This window comes from Cephus cinctus, unplaced genomic scaffold, assembly GCF_000341935.2.
Source record: "Cephus cinctus unplaced genomic scaffold, Ccin1 Ccin1_scaffold0690, whole genome shotgun sequence".
NCBI classification, from domain to species: domain Eukaryota; kingdom Metazoa; phylum Arthropoda; class Insecta; order Hymenoptera; family Cephidae; genus Cephus; species Cephus cinctus.
In genome coordinates, this window is record NW_014333313.1 from 819,240 (window position 1) to 826,203 (window position 6,964).

The 6,964-nt window shown below is 45.3% G+C and overlaps 2 protein-coding genes across 5 annotated transcripts in view; one reads left to right on the forward strand and one right to left on the reverse strand.

Moving 5' to 3' along the window:
- LOC107269855 (cysteine-rich motor neuron 1 protein) overlaps positions 1-6,964 on the reverse strand; it is a 108,532-nt gene that overhangs the window by 65,400 nt on the left and 36,168 nt on the right. The gene's annotated exons all lie outside the window — the stretch shown is intronic.
- Positions 2,770-6,964, forward strand: part of LOC107269859 — a 17,406-nt gene continuing 13,211 nt past the window's right edge. For all 3 annotated transcript variants that reach the window (XR_003060334.1, XR_003060332.1, XR_001538158.2), the window contains exon 1: positions 2,770-3,007. The gene's annotated coding sequence lies outside the window, so the exon portion shown is untranslated. The remainder of the gene's footprint in view (positions 3,008-6,964) is intronic.

Consider the following 6,964-nt stretch of genomic DNA (forward strand, 5'->3'; position numbering starts at 1 on the left):
GGGGGGGGGGGGGGGGGGGTTGTTGATACCTGCGTCCAGTTAAAGGCGACTGCGAGAAACCGATACGATGAAATACTGATCGAGCAATCTCATTACCTTGATGGCGAGTATGATAGTGACGATGAGAAAAAAAAAAGTAACTAGAAATTCAGGTGCTCTAGTGATTTTTCAAAAATATCTATATTCACCCGGTACCAAACGCTCCGATGCCTGTGGACAATGATGCCGATCGAGGCGCCATCTACCGGCGCGGACGGTAGAATAATAGGTGAACGCATGGCTACCCCTGTGAAACGACGTATTCCCCCTATCGGTATCCCTGCTGCTGCGCCCGATGAAACTCACTAGCTTGTTTACATCGAAATTTGAATGGCCACGGGCAAACGGATAGTAAATGTATTATCGATGGCTAGGGGCTCGCATTTATACACAGTTGGCACTGACGTATGCAATAAATACACACAGTGTATATACGTACGGTTGCGGATGGGGAGGGTCTGACAAATATTATATCTAATAAAAATGGCCGCCGTCTCGAAAGTCAACAGCCGAGAAGATCGGTGCACGCGCTGTGAAAAATTCGATAAAGCAGAACCGTCCAATGAGAGAGCAGTGCCTAAAGTGCACGCGGATTAATTAATCGAAAGGATACACGATTAATAAATATCCATGGCCGATAAACTGACGCAACGTCCTACCACGTAATCAAAGTTTTCGATGCATTATAAATTTTCCCATTAAAAGTCGTCCGCGTAAATGTTATTTTCGTCCGACCGATACACGTCATCAAAGTCCACCGGCTATACTCACGCCGTCGCAGAGACACCCCCTTAATGAATTGTCGATTATCAATTTTACAGCCGAAGACGCGAACAAAAAGCCCCGAGTCCCTCTTCCATACTCTCGGGTTCTCGGTCCTGAGGAAAATTAAACGTATCTCGATTATCGGCGTTTCCCGTAGCTCGTTTCTTCGGAGTGCGCATGCGCGAGACCCTAATAATATAACCGCCGAAGCGCTTAAAAAATTCTCAGAAGCCGATGAAAATGTGCATGAGCCACTTGTTATTTTCACGTAGCGACCGGCGCAACCGGGACGCCGCCTGTTGACATAGGTGACACGGCGCTTGTTTGGCGTCGTAATTTTTCTCCCCGAGAAAACCACGAGACGCGCACGTGACGCTGCACGTAGACGGCAAAAATTCTCTCTAACGCCTACGGCTATCGGTAATGTTTACTCCTGTCGCTAGGCAACGAGGATGCCGCGACTGCATCCTCGCAGTTGAAATTTACATTTACGTATGATTGCCGAGACGCGTTAAACTAGTCGAAACGTCCGGACTTACGGGACGCCTACGTAAACAGTGAATTTCAGTGAGAACACGAAAAATAGCTAATATCTCTCCATTAAAAATCTGACAATCGCGAGAAACTCAAAACGTATATCTTCCTGTCGACGTATTAAATGGACATTATCGATCGTCCCGACGTTTACGTGTATAATCACAAGTGATACGATCGCTCTGTAATCCATCGAAAATAAACTGGAACGATGTATATATATATTGCCCAGTCAAATTGTCCTTACATCATACGAAATTAGATGTAAACAAAAACAAGTAAAGAAATCGATGTTCGCCTCCATCTTGTTATGCCATAACCTAAAATTCACTTTCAACCACGCATTGCAAGTACAGATACATATATCTAGCTAGAATGACGTCCGGGCCCGTAAGTCTGTCTTTTTCTTTTTACCGATCGCGCCTCCTCTTACCAATCTCGTTCTATGCAACAACGCGTGAATAATTTATTAATCGCAGGGGCTGTTGACCTCGTTGCGTGGCCGAGGAGGACTCGGTAAATAATAACAGCGACTGTTGGCGATCAAGCAGGAAAGACCAACAGCCGGATTCCTCACCGACAACGACTTACTTCTTACTTGGCTCCGTCGCTGATTCCCTGATTCGTTCGTTCGTTTACTCGCTCACTGGGCTGGTCGCCGCTAACTCGTATACCACGTCCTAATAATGCGTCGCCGGCATAAAAGCGACACGATATAATATGTCATCGCGCTGGGCGACACGTTCGTACATAACCTACAAGCAATAATACGCCTTGCTGTAACACGTCGTTCGATTGGACATATAACACGCGCTAATGACGACGATAAAAGAAAGGAGGAACGCGGTATAGAAAGAGGTAAACAAGGTGCTGGAGAGAGAGAAATAAATCAACGCAAAGAAAAACTTATCGCGTGCCACTGTATTAGATACACTTTATGTGTGTCTATATATACACGCGAACGTGCATGCCTTCAAAAGTTCGACTCTTTCTCTACTCTCTATTGGCCATGAAATACACACGAGCGACGTGCTATATTCGAGCCACGAGGTCGAGCAGTTTATTCACGATAGTTTTTCGAATGTGTCCGTTCGTCAGACCCGAAATTATCCGTATCTTATCGGACGGCCGGACGTCGAGGAGGTAAAAAAGAAAAAGGCATTGCGTTTGCCAATAAATAGTATCCTGCCGAGACACCTCGACGTGCGACCTTAACGCGTATCGGGAGCACTGAAGTTTTCGAGAATAACAGTCGCAAGTTATTCCATCAAGTATTCCATACCTGTCACTAATAACCAAATTAACGTATCCGAGGTACGAGCACAGCACGTAGCGCGTATTATACACAGAGTTTACGAGATCAAGACTCGTCGCTTCGCTATCGATTTTCGAGGTTATCTCTCACAGACAAGCACCGACATGCCAGTTTACCTTCCTCGCGGTCACTATCGTCAGCCGAGCGATCGTCCTCAACGGCATTCCCGAAGTCACGGAGTCGCCACGAGACACGGAATTAATATTTAGAGCCTCACGAATCCAGATTCAAGGAGCCAAGGATACAACCCTAAGCTCCGCCAACTGTTCTTAACCACGCGAGGAAAAACACTGGGAGCCTTTCCGAGAACGTCATTGCCGCGACGCGACGGAGCTCTGGACGAAAAGCCGTTAGGTATACGCACTTTTGAATTTTTTCATTCTTTCGTTTCCTCACCTTTCTACGGGCTTGTTATCCTTGTCCCGTGACTTTCGCGCACTATTCCCGAGTGTCAACTGTCTTCTACGCTAGACGCTACTAGCGCGCGTCAGTGTTCCGACGAGCGAGTAAAAGATCGAACGACGGTTTCGATGTTATGGCTCACTGACGGACAGAATAGTAGCGACGCGCACTGCTCTCGTAAATACACGCGATTTAATGATAATCGCCTACACGACGATACCAGTCCTCAGAGTGATATTTCTTCAACCGATTCGGCCGACACTATATACGTTTGGGCTATGACGTCAGGGCACACTTACAACGCACGACGACCTTCTCTCGCCGCAGCGGTGCTCGCGCTTACGACACTCTCGCGAGCCGCAAGCGAGTCAGACTGGTTGGAAACACGACTGGCTCGTGCCTTTATACGCCGAGGAAACTGGTTGCTCACGCGGTATAACGTGCATAAGTCCCGCGTACACTGTACAAGCGTACAAGTGCCGTACGGATTTGTTGCTTCGATTGAAACTGCTTGACTTTGACGCGTGGGATTTCAATAGGTTAACGATGGGAGACTGTGAAAGGTTCTCTCTCTCTCTCTCTCTCTCTCTCTCTCTTTAATCTTCTTTTTCACCTTACTTTAAACGATAAACCCGTGGACGTCGTCGACGTTAAGCAAACGAAGGGGATGTATCGGCGCCGTCGATACCTGGGCGAACTTTAATCTTCTTTTTCACCTTCGTACGGATTTGTTGCTTCGATTGAAACTGCTTGACTTTGACGCGTGGGATTTCAATAGGTTAACGATGGGAGACTGTGAAAGGTTCTCTCTCTCTCTCTCTCTCTCTCTCTCTTTAATCTTCTTTTTCACCTTACTTTAAACGATAAACCCGTGGACGTCGTCGACGTTAAGCAAACGAAGGGGATGTATCGGCGCCGTCGATACCTGGGCGAAAAGCGACGCTGCCGTTCCGGATAAGCCGTGGGACTCTGGAAACTGCCGTTTACCCTTGGAAAATTGCCTTCGTGCGGATGGAACGTTATACAAGGCGTCTTTTCTGTTATACTACGGGCGGTCCGACGGTAAGGCGCTATAATGCTTAATACACACTGCGATATTTATCAGTGTAAACGTTCTGCGAGAGCTTTCCTCGCCTATCCAGGCTTACCAATCTTCAGGTTCTTCGTTTATATGTACACAGTGTCCACAGGTTACTCGATTTTTATCACGTTCCTTTTTTTTTCTTCCTTTTTATTAAATTCAACACGAAAACTATGTAATCTCAATCCAGATCAGCGTGCAGCTTCTGCTGTAACTGATTAACGAGACTCGAACGACGCGGAGGGGACATCTCGTGGGATCCTTCAACAGTATTTCCAGGTAATAATTTAACTCCCTCAAAGCTTAACGCAGACCTCAAACACTGACGTAATACCAGTCGTGCTCAGTTATCAGCGAAGCTTTTTCTTCGCTCTTACATTATCTCACAACTAATGGGCAATATGTAAGATGTATAATAATGTTAATAATAATAATGTTGAAGATGCTACGAGCAAATCCATTTTTCCAATAAATCTTACTTGTCAATAACGTTAACGCGGGATACCAAAAGCAAATCTGTAAGTTGTCAACAGAAAAAAAATTATCAAAGTGACGTCACGAGTCCAGACCAAAGTCCATCCTCTCGTAAAATATTCATCATGGAAATTTCGCGTCTACTGCGTCCGTTTAGAAAATTGATACGACACCTGGCAGCGATCCGCGGAATCCACGTTCGGTCGACCTGCAAAACCGTACGTCAAAAAGTCTCAGTGTTGTTTTTCGCATTTTTTCTATTTTCCAGTTTTATTCGAAGCGTCCGTCCGGTGCACCAGTAAAAAATTTCGATAGTCACGCTAATCGAATATAGAATATCAAACCTACACGTGTTTACGTTGCAGCGACAGCCGGGAAACGCACATCAAGAGTATCAAAATCACGTCGAACCGACTGCGCTCGAAAAAAATTCAATTCTTTATTGCAAACTATAAAATCCACTCGTCAGCCTGAAAACGGACGGAACGAACAGAACGATTCCCGATTCGAATAAAAATGTCTTTCGCTTCGGGGGAAAAAAAAAAAAACAACAACAACAATTAAAACCTACAGTCCAACTTTTCGTAATGGCTCGTACGTCCGACTAATTGAAACAAGATAATATTTCACGGCGATACAGGAAGCTAGAAAAACATACCGCGCGAGCTCATTTAATCGCTAATTATTATCTACTCCGAGATGGAATTTCATTATGTCATACAAACGTACAGTGCACTTCTCTGTGCTAAATGCATATCTACGTACGTGCAATTCGCTAAAGAGGAAACGTCGCCTTATGCACATTGCACTTCTGTTACATAGATATATATTCAGATTATATATACACATACACAGTGTCCAGTTGTCTTTTACATTTTCCCGCACCCAATGCCAATTACACACGCGCTAACGAGATACACGGCCGTCCCATTACCCTAGTGCCCAAAAGCGCCGACAGAGGGCAGCGCGCGCGTTTCCCCCGCGATATACGTAAGACACCTAATGGACTACGAAAATTAAATCGATAAATTAAAAAAAAGAAATAAAAGTCAAAACATCAACAACCACGAGAAAACATTCACCTCCCGCCCGATCGTGGCCGCCCTGAATAAAAATTTCGTTCTTGGCCATAACGAGCGAGCGTCAACACGATTGACAATCGTTTAAGCGATACAGCTCGTTTTCAACGTAGCTACGATGCCGCTCCGACAATGACTTTAATCAAGCATAGCGCGAAAATGAGATACGGCAGACGATCTATATATATATATATATATATACACACAAACACTGTGCTGACCCGTCACGGCGTATTTGACGTTGGCTCGTTTCATCCTCGCGAAAAAAGAAAAGACTTTCCGTAAGAGAGGGAACGAACGAGTGAACCAAGGAATTTACGAACGTATGCGAAACTTCATTGGACTTTTTCTTTTCTGCAGTATTTTTATTCTTTCCCTCTCTCTCTCTCTTTCCTTCTTCCCTCTTCCTCGTATTCTTGGCAAGGAGTCACACAGCCAACTTCGAGACCATCCCGACAGAGAGACTCGCATACCTTCCGTATACGGGCACATTCTTTCCTTTGGTAACTTTACTCCTTTCACTGGCGGCGCTTACGCCTTTCAATATAAACGAGGCACAACACTCTATAGGCCCCATTGTCGTCATGCGGTCTGACTTACGTCCCCGCGTAAAGTCGCCATTCTTTTAGCCGGGTCAAAGAAATCCTAATTTTAGGCGGTCTCGGTACACGTTGATTAACCCGAATAATGGGCGGTGGATACAACGGGGTTCCAGTCTTGCCAAATATATACACGGGATTAAAATAGCCACCACGTATATGCGTATACACGTACCCGAGCTAATTTAATAATAAAAAGACCAATTTTCATTTTGCTCCCAATTCATTAACGACCTCATGGGACGCGTGATAAACAGACGACGTAGACTCGCAATTTGGCGATCGTGTATATGAAAATGAGGCTTGCCGTGAAATCTCGGCAATTTCGAAATTCCCGTGATTCATCGACGCGCAAAAGTCGCTTACCGTCTTACGGTAACGAGGCGCGACTAGGAAGAGTCTCGTAAGAACTGATAGCGCGAAGCAGCCGTTTAGCAATTTTCCAAAGTCCCGAGCTAGAAGCTCGCGCGATCGAGATTCCCGAGCTTAATGGACTCTTGGCAATGGTAAAACGTTCCAACGTGTCTCCAGCCATTCGTAGCTCGTCGCTACTCGACGTTTCAGCGGGTCCGAAAAAAACGTTCGTGATTTCCACCAAACACGATCGCGTCCCTGTACACCAGTATACATATATATCTCGAACCTAGGGAAAAAAAAAAAAAAAAAAAAAAAAAAA